At 37.5% G+C, this 19,801-nt stretch overlaps 2 protein-coding genes across 2 annotated transcripts in view; one reads left to right on the forward strand and one right to left on the reverse strand.

The window, feature by feature from the left end:
- The window catches only part of LOC134749011 (protein sidekick-1-like), a 160,764-nt gene that overhangs the window by 120,885 nt on the left and 20,078 nt on the right, over positions 1 to 19,801 (reverse strand). The window lies entirely within an intron of this gene.
- LOC134749012 (large ribosomal subunit protein bL34m) overlaps positions 1 to 19,801 on the forward strand; it is a 559,836-nt gene that overhangs the window by 114,613 nt on the left and 425,422 nt on the right. The gene's annotated exons all lie outside the window — the stretch shown is intronic.

Raw genomic sequence — 19,801 nt, forward strand, 5'->3', positions numbered from 1 at the left:
ATTTTTATATGATTTTGACCCATGTTCTTTCACTGGTATGCGTTAAAATTATAAATAACAAACGAAACAGTCAACGCCCTCTATACGAGTGTAGGCCAAAACTAGTGGCGCCATCTGATCGAGTATCAAATTTTCGTGATTTTCGAGGCACGTTTTTTTCTTAGACTGTATCCATCTATTACGGAGTTATATCTATCTTTGCCCGCACGTAGCTCATGAAGCCTAGTAACCTAAATATACATATATTGAATTGAATTGAATTAGTATCAAACACACACGATGCACGAAACGAACGCAACATAGAATGCGTACGACAAATTCCACTACTGTAATTAGCTCCATGCGTGTTTTTTTTTTGTAATCATAATTTATATCATTTGAACACCGGAAAAAATTAAAATACTTTTGTAAACCTTGTCTTCGGTTACCGCGATAGTTACTCATGAAATAAAACTATGAAAACTATAAAAATTTAGATTTTTTTCATATAATGAAATTAATTTATTTGGATTATTTTGCTATTATTTAAATTTATTTCTGACGATCACAATGTAAATTCTTATAAATTAACATTAATGTAATTTGTACTGTAATCATATGTTGTGAAATAAATATCTAATCTAATCTATGAAACTATGAGTCACCCGTTGACCACGAACGCTGTAAAGGGTTCGAAACGTCGGGATGTATTATAAATTCAATATACGCGATATAATCCGTTTTCATAGTTGTATTTCTTCACATTATTTCATTAAAAAATATTTAAAAATGTTGAAAAATTTTGAACGGTTGAAACGGTCATAATTTTTGGCGCAAATTCGACAGAGCGTGATGACGTCGCACGTCCAACTGACGTTTGCTGCTAATTACACTAAGGCCAGGATTACACTTGTAAGTTTTACTTACGTAAGTAGGGACACAGCTATACTACAGAATGAGATATGAATATCGTTATCTCATTCTAGCAAATAGCTTTGTCCCTACTTACGTAAGTATAACTTACGAGTGTAATCCTGGCCTAAGGCTCAGTTGCACCAAACCGTCTGTCACCGTTTTACCGTTCGCTAAAGCTTATTGCATGGAAAGTTTCATAGTTCTCTGCTGCTTGACGTTAATCAGTCTGTTAATTGTGGTTGGTGCAACTGGCCCTTATGTGAACTAATCTGTCGAATGCGTAACGTCACGTGACGTTTCGCGCTTTTCGCTGCCTAGCTATTCGCTGGCAATGTACTTTTTCACCTCAGCAACTCGAACAGGCCTACTTTCGTCAAACAAAGTAGCTTTTTAATTTAGTGAAGGCCATGAACTGCCACTTCATACTTCTATTACAAATTGGTTTGTTTTTTTTGTATTATTCTGTATAATTCGAAATACATTTTAACCTTTAATATGTTCTCGCTACTGAGGTGAAAAATTATATGTATCACACGAGAGCAAAGTTATTTTACATCTCGTGTTTTTGAGTCCCTCGCTACGCTTTCTCGGAACTCAAAATCAACACTCGCGAGAAAAACCAACTTTCCTCTCTTGTTGCACAAATAACTATTTATTTATTATTTTAAGCAATCAAATGATAATTTAATAATGCATTTGTAACATGATGTAACGGTGACAAACATTCGAATAAGAAATATTTCGTTCAAATGTTTGTTAGAATTTTTTTATCCTGAATAATACTATCGATTAGTATAATAAAATAGGGAGTGTTAGTTTTTTTAATTTTAGTTGGTTCGAGTCCCAGGCGAGGCAAGCGAGTTTTAGAAAATCTTTGAATGCAGTTTTGTTTCTTTTTAAAATAAAGGAATGTCTCCTTTAAGTAAAATAAGCCAGCTTAAGGATTTAAGGTAGTTTCCCTCCAGGGCCCGACTTATCTTTCCACGCTGTAGACTTCATGCATGCGAGGCTAATTATTCTAGCTATTTTAATACTTTGTACACTCAATATTAAACCAACGAAAACTTCAGCGTTTATTAATAATGGAATATTTAGTACACTATGAGCGACAAAAATTCAATTTAAAACTAATTTCATATTTAGTTAGCGCATAAACATCTAAAATTCTGTTACTAGAATAAGTCAAAAGTTTTTCCATTCTTTTATAGAAGTAAATGTGCCCCTGACTAATGTTATTATAGTACATTGTGCAACATGGGGCGTAAGTTAAATATTGCAAACGAGTTTATAGTTAAATCGCGACGGCTTGCCGGAGCGATTTATAGACTCGAGTTTGCAATATTATTACGCCCCGAGTTACACACAATGTTTTTCATCACACTTGCGATACACAAATGAAGTATAAAGACAAAAAAGTGTGAATTATAATACTAGAAACTTCATAACTCCCTAGGGAAAAACGCTTTTTCTCTAGTTCCCGCTAAGCCTGCGTGCAATTCCACATTTACTGAGCGAGTGTGATGAAAAAAATATAACGAACCCTAATTGGCACAGAGTGCATCAAGTAATGCACGTAACGTGTAACAACAATTATGTTCTTTTCCAACCCGTAAAGAGTTCATAAAGGTTCTTGCATGTTACGAGGGAGTTATAGCAAAAAATACCTAGGGAGTAAAGGATTTTTTATTTTGTTACTATATCATGACATCCATGGATTATGAATGTTAGAAGTACAACATTTTTAAGTAATATTTTTACAGATAAAAAATTTGCTGTAACAAAACAGTTTATCTTAATGTTAGCCATTATTTACGGATTTTGAAGGCATCATAGAGGGTTTATGATATGTGTGTAGATAAAATCTTTTTTACACAGTTTTAAATCATATTTGCATGCCTATTAATGGTTCTTTGCCTTTACCTCACGATTCTGTTCATCCTCCCATATTAAACAATGTACTATATTTTATTTTAAGTCAAATGCAAAAGACTAATCATTGTCACTTTAATCTTGATACTACATAGGTAATTTACAGAAAAAGAAGCCCAGATTCACTCGATTTACTAACTAGGCCAAACCAAACTTCACATCTTAACCAAAACAAGAGTTACTAGCAAAACAGGCCTAACCCTCCCTTATTTATCGCCACTAGCCAACTTCTGTAAGCCTCAGTGAAATCGATAGGCCGGCCTGTTTTTATGCGATCTTGCTGCAGCTATAAATATATTCTAATTCGGCCTCTTATCTGCCATAAATACGCCCCAGCCAGTTGGCTCTATTAAGCAACGAAATTTCCACATCATTTATTGAAGAGGGGGCGTTCAAGAAATGTTCTGTGGGTAGCTGTAGGATGATATGAACTGGAGGCTTTCTACAGATCAGATTGTAGGTATCTTACATAGTTTATCACCAGGCATCGTAAACTGCGAGCGAAATCCATTGAAATTACGTATGACAACCAGTTACAACCCTAGTACTTCAATGGATTTCGCTCGCAGTTTACGATGCCTGGTTATAAAGTGTGAAATTGAATTGATTCATTTGTTTTTATTTATTCAGTTAACTATACATTTAATGTCTTATGGCAGTTATGGCGTTATTCATAATCGTCTGTCAAATCTAACAAACCATTGATAATCGATTGTCCCTATCTGTCATTTTTGTTTGTTACAAAGAAATAATTTAGCAAAGGTTAGTAAGAGGTTGCTAAGTTTAATAAACAAGGGGGATAATATTTAAAAATCGAAATTTATCAAAAAAATGGGGTTTTCCTCGTATAACAGATAGTCAGATAACACGTTAAAATTGTGTAAACAAACTGAGTGACTAGTAATTCTGTATTTCAAATACACATATATGATTAAATCACTAATTTAATACATTTTCAACTTGTTACCTACCCAATATTGTCTTCGGTTACCGCGATAGTTACTCATGAAATAAAACTATGAAAACGGATTATATCGCGTATATTGAAATTATAATACATCCCGACGTTTCGAACTCTTTACAGCGTTCGTGGTCAACGGGTGTCACCCGTTACCCGTTTGTTACCTACCCTTTTAGTTAAAATGCATATTGCCATCTGTTGACTACCTATACTTTTTTTTATTGAAAATTTACTGCAAAAATATTAGGTTATATGTCATATTTCTTGGTTTTTTTTTCTTCAAATTATACTCCAAGTTGTCTAGGATTTACACAGCCGGGCTAGCACATGATTGGCGCGAGAGTATCTCGCCGCGACATAGACTACCCGTCCCTCTTTAATTCATACAGTTAGTAAAAGACGGCGGGTAGTCTATCTCGCGGCGAGATACTGTCGCGCCAATCATGTGCTCGGCCTACAGGACAAGGTATACGAAAGGTAAGCGAATAACTATTATTGACAGAAGTGACACTAACACTATAATAAAGCCGACTTACCGTCTCTTAGCAACCGTATCTGTTACGTCACGTCAGTCTGTATAATCTGTGTCAGCGTGTCAGGGTTGTCCGTTTAAGGTTTCTTCAGATAAACAACTAAGCCCTACTTTCTAGTCAAGATTTATACCTATATTGCCATATTTAAAACAGTGGCGTAAAAAAGAATTCAGGGTTCGGAAACCGGTATTTGCTCCATACAAAAATACCGGTATTATTACGTTCTTTTTCGTTCTTTTGTTTATAATTTCATTTTTAATGGAACGTTTTTATTAATGCAAAATTGTTTTCTAAATAAATGATTCAGTCCTACGTAATGAGCATAAAAAAATTCAAAATATTGGGCTATTTCGGGGTTTAAAAAAAATACCGGTTCCGAGCCCTGAAAGAATTAATCTTTATAGTGAGCTATACAAATAATTTTGCAGCAATATTATGTTATGAATAATGAGTTTTTATTACTAACAATATAATACAATACAAATAATACTCTTTATAGCTCACCAATAAGAAAAGGAACACAATATTAGGAATGAGTGTTTTTAGGGTTCCGTACCCAAAGGGTAAAAACGGGACCCTATAACTAAGACTTCGCTGTTCGTCTGTCCGTCTGTCCGTCCATCTGTCTGTCTGTCCGTCTGTCTGTCTGTCTGTCACCAGGCTGTATCTCATGAACCGTGATAGCTAGACAGTTGAAATTTTCACAGATGATGTATTTCTGTTGCTGCTATAACAACAAATACTAAAAACAGAATTTTTTTTTTTATTTTTATTTTTATTTTTTTTTTTATTTATCGTATGGCAATTGTGTTTTACACTGTTCATTTATTAGCTAGCTTATAATCTAAATCTACAATTGTCCAAATAGGTGATGGCTGCACTCGTTACGGTTTTAAAATCTTCCACTGGGCCATCGTACTTTGTCAGTGGGCACTCCAAGACGATATGCCGAACAGTTTGCTTTGGGCATCCGCATTCGCAGCACTCCTGATCACTCCATCCCCATTTTTTTCGGAGGTACGCACAGTGGCCGATTCCTGTTCTCAGACGGTTAAGCATGCACCAGGCACGGCGTGATTCATTGAACCCAGGCGCGTGGCTACGTGGGTTTAGCTCAAAGAGATCAGATGGGACGTCTGCCTGTGACCATTCTTCGGACCAGGCTTCGTTCAGGTTCCACTGAGAGCATGGTTGGTGGGTAAGGAGAGCCGGTGGGTTTCTGGACTTCAACCTTGTACATCTGAACGTAGCCAAGTCTCTGTTGAGAGGCAGTTCCGGTCGTTCATGAGCTTTGTTAACTTCTCTGAGCAGATGGTGTTTGCGACGGAGGTGGGGAGGGGCAATGCCACTTAGAGCTGGGAGCCAAGGCACAGGGGTGGGCTTCATGCATCCCGTGATGAGACGCATCGTAGCATTTAGCTGCGTGTCAATGACGCTTGTGTGGGCACTGTTGAGCCAAGAGGGGGCGCAATATTCTGCTGTAGAGTATACAAGCGCCAAGGCCGATGTTCGCAGGCAGCTGGCAGAGGCTCCCCATGTTGTTCCCGTTAGTTTTTGCAGAATGCCATTCCTGGTCCTCAGTTTTGCTGCGGTATTATTAAGGTGAGAGCTGTAAGTTAAACTTCGGTCCAGAGTGACACCCAGGTATTTGGGAGACGGGTTGTGGTTGAGCAAGGAGCCCCTGAATGGGATGCTGAGTTTCTTGGTAGCTAGTCGGTTATTTAGATGGAAGCAACACACTTCAGTTTTCGAGGCGTTAGGACATAGGCGCCAGCGGGTAAAGTACTCGTCCATAACGGCTAGGTCATATTCTAAGCGGTGTTCAGTGGTGCTTATATTGCGATCCTGCACGACTAGAGCTAAGTCGTCAGCGTAAGTGAATTTCCTCGATTGAGTATCTGGCATGTCGTAGGTGTACAAATTGAAAAAAGTGGGAGCCAGGACTGATCCCTGAGGTAGCCCATTATTCAACACCCTAATACTGCTGGATTCATTCCCAAGGAGGACGCGGAATGGCCTGTTGGTAAGAGCATCCTCGATGATCCTATATATTTTTATACATGGGACCACCTTGAGGAGCTTAGAGAGGAGGCCTTGCCGCCACACGGTGTCGTAGGCAGCTGTCAGATCTATGAATGCAGTTGACGACTTAAGGTTCTCATCGAAGCCTTTTTCCAAGTGGGTCGTGAGCGCAAGGACTTGATCACTACAGCTGCGGCCTGGGCGAAATCCTGCTTGTTCCTGTGGGATGTATTTGTCGATGGTCGGAGCAATGCGATCGAGCAGTACCCGCTCCAGGAGTTTGTACAGCACACTGAGAAGTGCGATTGGGCGGTAGCTGTCTGCTCGGTCGGCCGGTTTAGCAGGTTTAAGGACTGCAGTTATCTTCGCCAGTTTCATGGAGGGCGGAATTTTCCCAGAGTTGATGATGGCCGTGAAAAACTTTGCAAGCCAGTTTTGCACGCGAGGGCCACAATGCTTAATAAACTCTGGGAAGATGTTGTCTTCTCCGCAGGCCTTCCCGCATTTGATGCACTTGATACTGGACTCTATTTCATCAGCAGTCACCGAGCGACTGAATTGAGGGTCTGGGGCAGACTGTGACTTCAGCAGTTTCAGCTCCTTCTTGACGGCGCGAGTGTGGGCTTTGTGGCTCGGTGCCTTTGACAGGTTTACGATTCGACTCGCTATTTCATTTGGGCTTACTTTACTTATATTCGTCTGGCCACCAGCTCCAGATGTAAGGCGTTTCAGTAAGTGCCATGCTTTACGGCTTGAGTGGGTGAAGTTCATGCCTTGGACTGTGCCTTCCCATTTCAACTGGCGTGCTCGGTTTAGGGATGTTATGAGGGCGTGGGCGACATTGCTGTCCGCAGTGCTGGTGTATTCTTGCCACAGGGTCTCGGTGTCAGAGTTCCAGCACGGTATGTATTGCTTGCGATATCCACGTGGAATGTATTTTTTTGCCGTCGAGATCATTAATTTTAAAAATCTTTCGTAATTTTCTACTAGGGGCGGTATCCATCTAATGGAGTCATCCAATACCTGGGTGTAACTTCCCCAGTCGGCTTTGTGGAAATTCCAGCGTGGCACAGGGAATGACTGGAAAAACAGAATAATATAAATATTTAAATGGGGCTCCCAAACAATAAACGTGATTTTTTTGCTGTTTTTTCCGTAATGGTACGGATCCCTTCATGCGCGAGTCCGACTCGCACTTGGCCGGTTTTTTTAATATGTTTTGTTGCATTCCTTCTAAACTATTATTTTCTTTGCTTGAGATACATTGTGGATTGACAGCCCTCGCTCAACCGTTGAGAATATTCGGCCAGCAGAGTTTGACCCGCATTAATCCCATAATCGATCCCGTGTTTGTTCGGGATCCTGCCGAATCATGTTTTCAATCGTGGCCCAAAGGCCACCGGTTGACGGTTCTCAAAGTTTTATTAGTGTTTCAGGATCCCGCTTAGCTTAATTAATTATAGGTACCTAGAGCGTGAAGGTCGTTCTGTTTAGTTTGTTCGGCTTTTAGGGTTCCGTACGTCAAAAGGAAAAACGGAACCCTTATAGGATCACTCGTGCGTCTGTCTGTCTGTCTGTCCGTCTGTCACAGTCTATTTTCTCCGAAACTACTGGACCAATTTAGTTGAAATTTGGTACACATATGTAAGTTTGTGACCCAAAGATAGACATGTAACGTAAACATATTAATTTTAAACACGGGGGCCACTTTTGGGGGTTAATGAGAAAATTAAAAAAATAAAGTTTTTCAAACTATATCGTTTTACTTATCAAATGAAAGAGCTCATTGTGAGAATCTCAAATATATTTTTTTTATAATTAGTTTAGAAGTTATTCAAGAAAATAGGCAAAAAATGACCATTTCCCCCCTTTATCTCCGAAACTACTGGGTCAAAAATTTTGAAAAAAATACACAAAATAGATCTTTACCTATAGATCACCGGAAAACCTATTAGAAATATGCAGTCAAGCGTGAGTCGGACTTAATTACTTAGTTTTTGATCCGACCCCTACGGGTTTTTTAAAGACATTTCACATAATAAATACATTGTTTAAATTGTATAATGTACGGAACCCTTGGAACGCGAGTCCGACTCGCACTTGGCCGGTTTTTGATTAATCAAGCTAATACTTGAGAATCTTGACATTTTCTGTAGATGTCGGCCTTTATAAACGACTTCGAGAAAGGAGGGGATAATAATCTGATCGTATGTTTTTGAAATTGATTGTTACCTAAGAACTCTGTAATGTGTGAACCGATTTGGAAATTCTTTTTTTGTTATAAATAAAATTAGTTCCAAGTTGGCCCTATTTTGAACACATCAAGTTCTGATGATGAAATACTTGAGGAATTGAGGGAGCTCCTAACATTACTGGAATATATAGCGATTTTAGTATTTTCGTCAACAAATCAAGTGTCATTTGGTGAAGTGAAACATGAAAATCTGAACGAAACTCTTCAACGACGAGTATTTCACCTTAAATTTGACAATTTGTCTTCTTCGTTAAATTTTAGCAAGTTAGGTTCTAAGATTTTTTTATGTCCAGTTCTGATGATGAATGAGTTCTACGAGGAATCGGGGGAACTCTTCAAATCTCGAAGAATTCAAATCCAGACCATGTGGCTACCAGCTATAGCAAAATGACGTCAAATGACGTCAGCGACGTCATAATGACGGCATTATTACGTCATTATGACGTCGCTGACGTCATTTGACGTCATTTTGCTACCTGGGTACCACCAGTTTGGCACTGACATAAACGCTAGCGTGAACGTAACTTACTTACTCGTGCCTCGTACTGACATATTAGTGCGGGTTTTGATCCTCTGACAGACAGCGTTGGGATCTTGCGCGTATTAATCGACCTAAATTGCACACGAGCTTCAACAGAATCATGTTTACAATCGCGATGCCTATCATGTCCAAGCAGAGTCCGCCGATAATTAGGGATTATAACTAACCCTCGATCTGTGTTTACTTTACATCAACTAAACCCGTGATACCGCAAACCTATTTACGAGAGTAAACGCAACAGCAGTTTGCCTAGGTTGTTATGAGAGCAAATAATTCGTCGCTCCCGGCCTATACCCACAGAATGAGTTAGGACAGAAAGTTTGTTTATAAACTGACGATATATTTTTCGTCAACGTTTCTCACTATAACTTACGAACTGTTTAATCTTTTTGATTAAATCATGCAAAAATAACACAAAAAATGTGGGTGTTTGGCGTAGGTACAAATATCAAACTTGGATTACCGTAGTACATACACACTTCAAGAAAATCGAACGGAGTATAAAAATTAGTACCTATGGGGTATATCCAGAATGGCAAAACCCTTATTTATCTTGTTCACCCTGTACATGGGTATGGCGGGTTAGGATCTTTAAGTCAAATCTCCTTAAGTACAGTTACGGAATTTGAAGGTGTGTCACTTTTGAACTTTAATGCCATTACATAGAATCGAAGTGACAGAACTTCAAATTCCGCTACTGTAGTACTTATTCATAAAACTCAGCGAATCTGTAAAATCTTGTCCCTGTCTAACAAACACACATGTCAAAATGACGGATAAAGACAAACGAGTTTAAAGGGCTTGTTTGATTTGACTTGACAGACGTTTTGCGAATCGATTTTATAAATTTTGAATTCGAATTTATCATCACAGGCCTTTGCGTCTATTGCAAACAATTTAAGCACTGCTGTTTAGACAACGGGTTTCGTGACTGTGCAGGCCGATGATAAGCGGCACGACCTCCCACATTATTGGCAGAGAAAGCTCATGCTACCTGAGGTTCTGTCCCGGTTTGCTTTCTGTGACACCTTCTGCTATCTAACGTATTAAACCCGGCTTGGTCGCATAGCCTCCCCCCTCCACAACACGTTTGCGCCATCCATCATGGTCTTCCCTTCCCTTTCCTAGGCATGGTTAGTCGATTTCAAATGCTGACATGTCTCGCTTAACACAGTCCTTAAAGCGCAGCATCGGTCTTCCAACTTTCCTTTTAGCATACGCAACTGCACCAAGCAAGACACGACGAGGTATTCTAGAGGGTTCCATCCGGTGCACATCCCCCAGCCACCACAAGCGTCTCTGTTTGAGAAGAGCGGCAAGACTGAGCAGCTGCGCTTTTTCAAGAACCCTTTGTCCTACCAAGTTATGCCTAAAATGTTGCGTAGACAGCGCATGTGACAAGTGTGTGAAAAAAATGTCATGCAAATTCGAATTTATACATAACTATCGTCAATATACAATAAATTATGTAGAAATATTTTCTATAAAGTCAATATCCAGAAAGAAAATGGGGACAACATTTGTATTAAAAGCGGTCGTCCACTATCCTCTTATCAGCATGATGATATTAATCCTAACGGATTTAACTGATTATAAGTAACCGTGATTCTAGCTAGAGCGTACTTTCTTTGTCTATTTCCTGTAGCATCAAGCGCCCAAATATCTAGAAACGTGTATGCGCATAACTTTACCTGGTTTTCAGGCATAAAACTAGTATGTACATGTATAGGTAAATATGTGCGGTTCCAAGTCAGTTTTGGCTTTGTGTACACTGTACACAGGGGCAAGGTAAGTAAGCGAAGGTCTAATCTAATATCACGAAATGATAATTATGCTGATATCATAAAATATGGATGTTGATACATACAAAGACAATTTATTGGTAATAATTACATTCGATAAGTACACAAATACATACAGTGGTTAGTAATCTACTCATTCAGGTACAATTTTTTATTTAAAATTCAATATTTTTTGAGGATGACCCATTTTATGTTTTTACGTTTTTGTGTAAAATGTAGTCTGAAGCTCTTACTAGGTTTTTGATAAAAGATAAAATATTAAAATTGGAAATGTAAAAGGTCCCCAATATCAGAGTAGAGTACTAAAATTAGGAGTTGTAAAGGCGGAGAAATAAAATTTTATGAAATGTATGATGTTTCGCATCAGGACTGTTAAGCTAATAGTCTTATAAACCAATACTACAGAAGTTCATATTATGACATTAGATTAATAATGCTCAAATTATATTGCCAATTGGAAATTTTCTATGAAGTAGAACATATTTTTAAATATTTTGATAAGCGTGAAACGTGATAAGGTGAAAAAAAGTTCAACGTAGGAAACCAAGAACCAAGACCAAACACAATTAAAATGTATTAATATAACTAACATACTAACTTAGTAAATTAAAATAGTAATCGGTAGGATAGTATAGTTTAGAGTAAGAGTAATTTGTTATTGTGATGTATAATTGTATATTTGATTTAATTTTATGTAATTTAGTATAATTTATTAAATTTATATGTAACATGATCGGTAGCTATATTTGTAACTCAATTATATATTTTAATTTGAATAAAAATACCTATTAGTGTAGTGTTCAATACACTTGTACATGAATCTAGTAAACTACTACTAAAACCACAACGAAAACAAGATAAACGACGTGCTGTGGATTTACTGTCAACATTTACAAAATCTATTTGAAAAACTTCCTTAGAAATTCCAACGCTTTCGAGTGGAAAAAATATTTTTAAGAACCGCATCGTGTATTTGCAATACTTATTTTTCTTCATCATATTTAATGAATGGAGAATTAAATTTCCAGCCTTTAATATATTTTTTACTATTATTTTATTTGGTGAGTAGATTTGTCATAGCCAATTAAATACATTACATCGGGACCCGTCTGCCACGATAATTCGAATGGATCCGATTTCAAAAAAATTGAAAATGAATCATAACAGATATAATTTTTTCAGTATTTAGCAAGGACGCTTGACACGGTATTATTTCCTGTGGCTACACGTTTGTATAAAATCCCACAGTATACATTTACATGAAGGAGTTATGGAGCTCTCTGTATTCCATTTATTAAATTACTTTAGGGACTTGCATGAATAAGCAAGTGTTTGTCGCTTTGACGAAAAGTTTTGTTGTTGTTTTGTACGACTGAAACAACCATGAGGATTTCGTTTGAAAAATATTTACGTTTTAAGGGTTCCGTACCAAAAAGGTACAAAAGGAACCCTTATTTATGGTATGTTTTCTTACGCATAGATGTTTGTCGAAAAATTTCTTATAGGGCTATATTTGTCATTTTAAGAATTCACAATACACAAATTCGTTCTATTTTTATACTGCTTTTACCTTTGAAAAAATATATTTGAACTAGCTGTTGCCCGCGACTTCGTACGCGTGGATTTGTATGTTGGTGGTTATATATTCTACATGAGCATAATATAGAACATTATGCAGAAAAAGATATCAGTAGGGACGGTTAATCATTTGTTAATAATTATACAACGCATGAAATTTGTCTTTCACAAACTACGAAGTTTCAAGACCCTAACTGAAAAAAATTGTTCCCGATATAATCCCTCTTGACCCTCTTAGAAAATTTACAAGTCCACTATTTAAAAAAATATTCGCTCCCGAAACTATTAATACAAACTTTTCAAAAACGGTGGAAGTAATCAATTTTCGTCTATTTTAATATAATGCCCTTTTTACCAAGTTTCAAGTTCCTAGCTTAAAAGAAAATTTGTACCACATATAAACTTACATCCCCTTTTTAACCCCTTTAGGGGTTGAATTTTTAAGAACGTTGAAATAACTTTTTTGGAATCTTATACAATGCCTTTCTAAGAAGTTTCAAAGCATTTGTAATAGATTCACTTTGAACCCCTTTTTAACCCTTTTAGGGGATGCATATTTAAAAACGCTTAAATTACTTTTCTGGTATTCTAATAATATATGCCTTTTTACAAAGATTCAATTCCCGCACTTAAAAAAATTATGATCTCCATACAAACTTTCAATCCCTTTTTCACCACCTTATGGGATGAATTTTGAAAAACCCCTTCTTAGTGGATACTAACGTCATAAAAGCTATCTATTGTGAAAAATTCAGCTCTCTAGGTCCAACGGTTTGGGCTGGGCGTTGATTTAAGTGAGTCAGTTAGTCAGGACTTTTACGTTTATATATATATAGATAAGTGCCTAAACTTTAACATTCTTACTTTGATACCAAAATAGAAATAAGAACCAAACTCGTTTGCAAATTTTTTAGGGTCGTGAATCGTGCTTATGATGAGTTACAGTTATATCGTTAAGGTACTGTGTGAAGGATAAGGTACCTACACCCGTCCGAGCCCATTGCTCGAACAGAATTAGACTAATATTGTTAGGATGTTGGCATACACATTGACATTGACTTTAACAATTTGTGGACTAAGACTAATAAAGGCGTCCTCGAGGTAATCAATCGCAATTAGGTACTCGTAGTTATCAGGACGCACGTTATAGGTATAACTTTTTCGTTCTTTGAGTTGCCAAATCGAAGGAAGGCCAAATGAAACAAACAATTATGTCGAAACGGAAATCAATCGATGGCGTCCAACGAAATAGAAACTGTAACTATAGAAATCTGATTAGCGCTCAAAAATGATCCCGCAGGAATTGTGCCAGTAGCGACTCAACTGTACTTCGCGCATGTTGACAGCGTCAATATTGTAATGCCGCGCAACTGGTTTGACATACAGAAGACATTGAGCGCCACTTGCACCATCCAACTAACCCTGGGTTAACCCGTTAAAGCATTAACCCAGTGTCTAATTGTACTGTTAACCATAGTAACTCCAGATTTAACCAGTTAACCTCGGGTTAGTGAATGGTGAAAGTGGCCCTTATTCATCGATCACAACTTTTTTTAAATAGGGGGATATGTTGTATTGGGATTACCTAAAGCTGCAGGCGGGGTATATTTATCGAAAAGGGCTGATAATCAGTTAGCCCCTTTACTGAGTCAGTTTCGCATGAGACTTATTAAAATTATTATAGTGCTCCAGGTTCAAGACTGGCGAGAAACTGCACAGGACCGGGATCAGTGGTGGCGAGCAGTCGTGTTGGAGGCCAAGACACACTTTGGGTCGCTGCGCCAGAGGAGTAAGTAAGTATAGTGAGACTGACCATATTGAGAAGTCTATCTCGAGCGTATTACGGGTTCTTACCTGAAAAAAGTAAGTGTTTATTTTATTAGTTACCGTTTAAAAGTAAAATCGGTTTCTGAACTTTTATTTACACATTCATTTTAAACTTTATTGCACAAAGCAAGAGTACGAAAGGCGGATTTAATGCTTCTCGACATTCCCTACCAACTCTATAAAAATAGAGTTTTGAATGATTCACGGTTAGTTTCACTAGACTTATATTGACCGGGATATAGACCGTGATTACCTTTTGTATTATTTGTGAGCTCCCGATATTACAAAAACAAAAACATACCCATACCGATATAATAGAAAAGGATTACCTCTATATCCCGGTCAATATAAGTCTATAAAAATATTTCCAATTAAATACGATCTAACTCCATAATTTTATTAGGTTCAGCAGGTGAGACTAGGATCAATAAGCAAACATAAGTATTGAATAAAATACTGATAAACACCCCACAGTACACCCCTCTCCCCTAGATAAAACAACAAAGTGGCTGGTAATGAAAACGAAACCTTAACTGCTTTAAGTCTACTCAAATTACAGACTAACTAGTGCCCGTCGGTGGATATAAATGGATTCAGTAATTGGCAAACAGTGCAACAGTGTAATTCCAACCGATTGCCGAACGAAAGACTACTGCTGGCTAACTATGCTTGAAGTGTGGAACTAAAAGCGTTATTCACGCGTGACAAAAATGATTTTTTTCATACTGTTAGACATTATATATTTCATATTATTTTTTAACAAGCAGAAACGTCTGCGATCGATGCTATTAAGCTTAGAATAAATTTAAAAGTGGAAAAATTACTGCCTTGGGTGAGACTTGAACTCACGGCCTCTGGATCGATACTCCAGCGCTCTGCCAACTGAGTCACCAAGACCTCATCCATAGTCAGCAAATCTTCCCACTATATGGGTCTAGGGGACCCTAGCGACATCTACCGTAAGAGTGTTACACTTCTTAAACGGCCACCGGAGTTTCAAGTCATATTGGAAATTCACCAGTTACGATGTGCTACCCATTCTATATTATTTTTTAACAAGCAGAAACGTCTGCGATCGATGCTATTAAGCTTAGAATAAATTTAAAAGTGGAAAAATTAAATTCTATATTTCAGTTTCAGTTAAAATTTATTTGCCATAAAGCCAATGACCACTACATGGTATGTCAATTCGAAAATATAAACTGTTAAATAACTATTGATTCCCATAGCCGCTAGTCTATCACTTGAGTTGATTCGCGAACTTCGTGAAGAGTAATTTTGTTGACTAAGCGCCACTTGCACCATCCCACTAATACGGGGTTAACCCGTTAAACCATTAACCCAGTGTCAAATTGTACTGGTAACCATGGTAACTCCAGGTTTAATCGGTTAACCCCGGGTTAGTGGGATGGTGCAAGTGGCGCTAAGAAAGGCGAAGTCCAAACCGTTATAGTAGGCCGGCGGAATAGGTTTTAGGTTACTTTTCGTTCATGTCATCTCGGATATAGGTAAATATGGTATCAATTCATTCAGTATAATGTCCTGAACACAAAACAAGCGTGAAAATGGTGGTGGTAGTTACTGTGACGTCATAATGTCGGCAGTACATTTTTTTTTACTTTTTTCTTTTAAACATACCATGTGGGATACTAAATTAAAGGACTTTGTGAGTAGATAACAAATATATAACATACTGTAACATTTTTACTTCTTAGTTTTATAAATTATTAGAAAACGTTCAAAAATTTCACAACACAGAGTTGACTTAGAACTGCTCTAAATTGAAAATGACTGAATGGATTATTCCAAATTTTATACCAAATGACTGTGAATATCCTCTATAATATAATGCTTAAAAATAATAAACCAGATATAACAAATAATAAGAAAAGTATATCAAGTAGAAAAACAGTATAATTTTCTGTTATATTAAACTGCAGATATTATTAAAACAAACAAAAACCCCGATTGTTTACATATATTATGAAATGTGATATTTTCAACCAAAAGGTACCACATTGTCGCTTGTCAATAAGGTTGATTTCAAATTGAAGCTGTATGGATATAGCGCCTTATTGACAACCGACAATAAGTACCCTTTTGATTAAAAATGGCACAAATGGTCCTTTACTAGCTTTAATTTGGTACCCATATTATTGTTATATAGTAACAAGAAAAGAAAACAAACCCCCCGTTCTTTTTTCATTTGCGGGCGCCATTTTCAAAATTTATATAGCCATCGCATGTCACTACCACAATTCTGATAAATTCAACCACACCTCATATGTCAAAAACTGTCCAGCCGTTTAGGCTGTAGGGCGTGCCAAATAAATGGACATATAATGTAACCAAACACACAAGAACCTATTCCTACCCGCACTCGCGCTGCCGACAAGAATATATGACAACGCTGCCTCAGCCCTTCTGCGTTCCGTCTACTCCGACCAATAGCTTCATACTTGCATAATTTCCTCGCGAACCAAAATGGCCAAAGTGAGATGAATTTCTTGCAAACTTACGTTGATTTGGAAGAACTAAATTCGACATGAGTCGAGTCGATGTCTCGTATTATAAATTGGAGAATATTTAATTTAGTTTTCGCAGTTTCTTATTTGTAGCTGCATTGTTCTGTGTGTAGGTATGCTGCAGTAAGCAGTAGGTAATGAAGCTTTTTTATTAACGGTAGTAACCTCTGGTGGAACTGCATTGGTACCTACACGCTACTTTAGTATTTTATAAACTGAAATAGGTGTCATATATATTAAAGAAAAAGTGACGAAACCAGTGGTGAAGGCCGGATTCTCTACTTTAGTTAACACATAATTTTGATTTAATTAAACAGTTCACAAATTTGATTACTATTGTAACTATAATTTGAAATTAGTAAATTGCAGGAAAGCTTACCTTCCAACCCAGAGGACTCAGTGGAAAAATTCTGGTTCTCTGACGGTAGAAGGGCATTTTAGTAAATCCTAGTGTAAGAATCCACGACCTGTCTGTAAACTGCATACCCCGCTGAGCTACCAGTGCCGTTTAGGGCTAATAGGGCCTAATAACAAAATTAATGAACTGAACTGAACTGAACTGAATGATTCATTATTACTTATAATATAATATAACATGATTTGTCAACACTTGTAATTTGAAATAGCTTAATTAAGCTGCAGCACCAAGTTCAGTTCTTTCACATGATAAATAATTTTAATATACATAACTGGAATAAAGAATTTGATAACATCTCTTGACCTATGTAAAATTTCCTCAACTTGTTCACGAAGGTAAGTGCACAAAAATCCCCGCGTATCTTCAATCAACTCGTCAAGTTTCAAAAATCTACACTTTCGCTCCACAAAGGAGGTCGGAAAATTTGCGAGTTACGAAGCGTGGCTTTACTCTTCAAGCAATTTAATAAAAAGCTCGGGCGGGTCTGATCTATACTATGAATCTACGTGTGTGTTATTCTCTATATTTGCAAAGGCCTTTAGAATGCCGGAAAGTCGAATTTAAAAATGTTTGAAGGCGTACTCGCTTTGTGGATAAGGTCACTTGAGTTCTGCTATCGACATGTTTGCGTTTATGAATGATGGTTTTGTAAGCTCGGATTTAATAATAAAAACCGCTTATTCAAGAAGTTTTAACATAACAAACTAATTGAAAGGGAAGGTGGCTCAGCTGATGTCTGTGCCAAAAAGGCTTCGGGGCACAGCAGCCCCAAAGATTTTCAGCAACGGACGCTGTTATTATGCCACCGCCGTAATTATATCTAGCTAAGGACAGTATAAACATCTACACTATTACATGTAGGACATGATAAATGATATCAAAACCGAACAATGCGCAGTGGACAAAAAAAAAGTGCTAACTAAAGTGCTAAATTCAAATATTTATTGAGCAGGTCACTCAACCAAAAGTGTACGTTACTTCCTTTTGGAGGTCCAGTAAATACCATGTTTAGATTTGAAGATCTCCTAATATTTTTAAAAGTGTTTGTACAGACAGAATTTAGAAGCTATTTAAAAGCCTTATATAAAAAGCCGTGTATAAAATGCATTTCGACACAAATTGGTTATTGCAACTGTAAACGACGCGGCGTGGACATATTTTTCCCAGTGCTCTTGTGACACAAATATCACAACATGCGTGTTTAATTGAGAATAATTATTTAGTTTGCTAATGCTTTTTTTATTTACGGGCGTTAAAACATATCATAACAGTGTAATGTAGTAATGTCAAACAGATTTGAGGCTTGGAATAAAATGTGCTGGATTGTAGAGAATATCAGACAAATATAATAAAACTGTAAATCATGCGTTTCTTTTATTCCTGCTGCTAATACTGGTTTCTCATGTGTTATATTCTTTATCACAAGATCAACCTATCCCGCGCTTAGATCGTCTGTTTTCTCTTTGGCAAATTGAAGTCATTTTTGTAATTACGACAGATTACATCTTAGTTCGGCAGTTTCATTAATTGGGCTTAGTTTGAAAGGATTCCCAGGCTTATTAAAATTTATTTGACATTGAATCCAGCCATAACGACCCTAAAGGGGCCCACTGATTATCAGTCCGCCTGCAGTCTCTCATACTCATACTTAATATCTTTATTGCTAATATAAGGAAGAATCCATGCAGCATGCATGCGGAATCTTATCGGGCGGTCTGTCGTACTAGACCAATAACGTCAATCGGCAATGGCCTGCTGCCACCTCTGCGACTACAGACTAGCAGTTGAGAGTCGTCAGTTTTCGCCCCAAACCAACGGACTGTCCGGCCGATATCTGCCGGCGGTGACCGGAATCGTCAAGCGGCCACACACTATCACTTCGTGTTAGCCGTCAGGCCGACACCTGAACGAGAACTGTTAGTGTGTGGCCTTTTGCGATTAACTGACAGGCTGATATCGTCCGGCGGACTTGTAATCAGAGGGCCCCTTTATGAAACAGAGCAATGTTGCGGCTTAACGACGTCGTGGTTTGCAGCTCACAGTACATACATAATAAAGAAACAGCCAGAAAGTGTAATTTTAGACCTGTTTGTTAAATAATATTTAAGCCGCTTGTAAGCTAAATACACCATTAAATGTGTGTATATGCGTTAAATTTCCAACAGATTTATTTCCATATATAACGATAAGCAATAAACGGTACATTGTTTACTAGTATGTTAACAAAGCGCGCAACCACCAAAACGTGGTCCAATTAAATACTGGAACGATAACTAATTGTTTCGACCTGGGATGTTCTCTCACTGATTGCAAATTAGTGCCTTTATTAAGCCTGCTTGCACTTTATTTAATATTTTGTAAATACGATATAGGTGTACCTATGCACTATAAAGCAACATTGAGCTTTTTATGGACAGTACATTATATACAGTGGTGAAGGTATTTTTATTTTTCGCCGTCAGGCTAATAGGTTTGCTGCCCAAAACTGGCCGTGAGTTTTGGCAAGTATCGATATCC

Source organism: Cydia strobilella, chromosome 17 (assembly GCF_947568885.1).
Source record: "Cydia strobilella chromosome 17, ilCydStro3.1, whole genome shotgun sequence".
NCBI classification, from domain to species: Eukaryota; Metazoa; Arthropoda; class Insecta; order Lepidoptera; family Tortricidae; genus Cydia; species Cydia strobilella.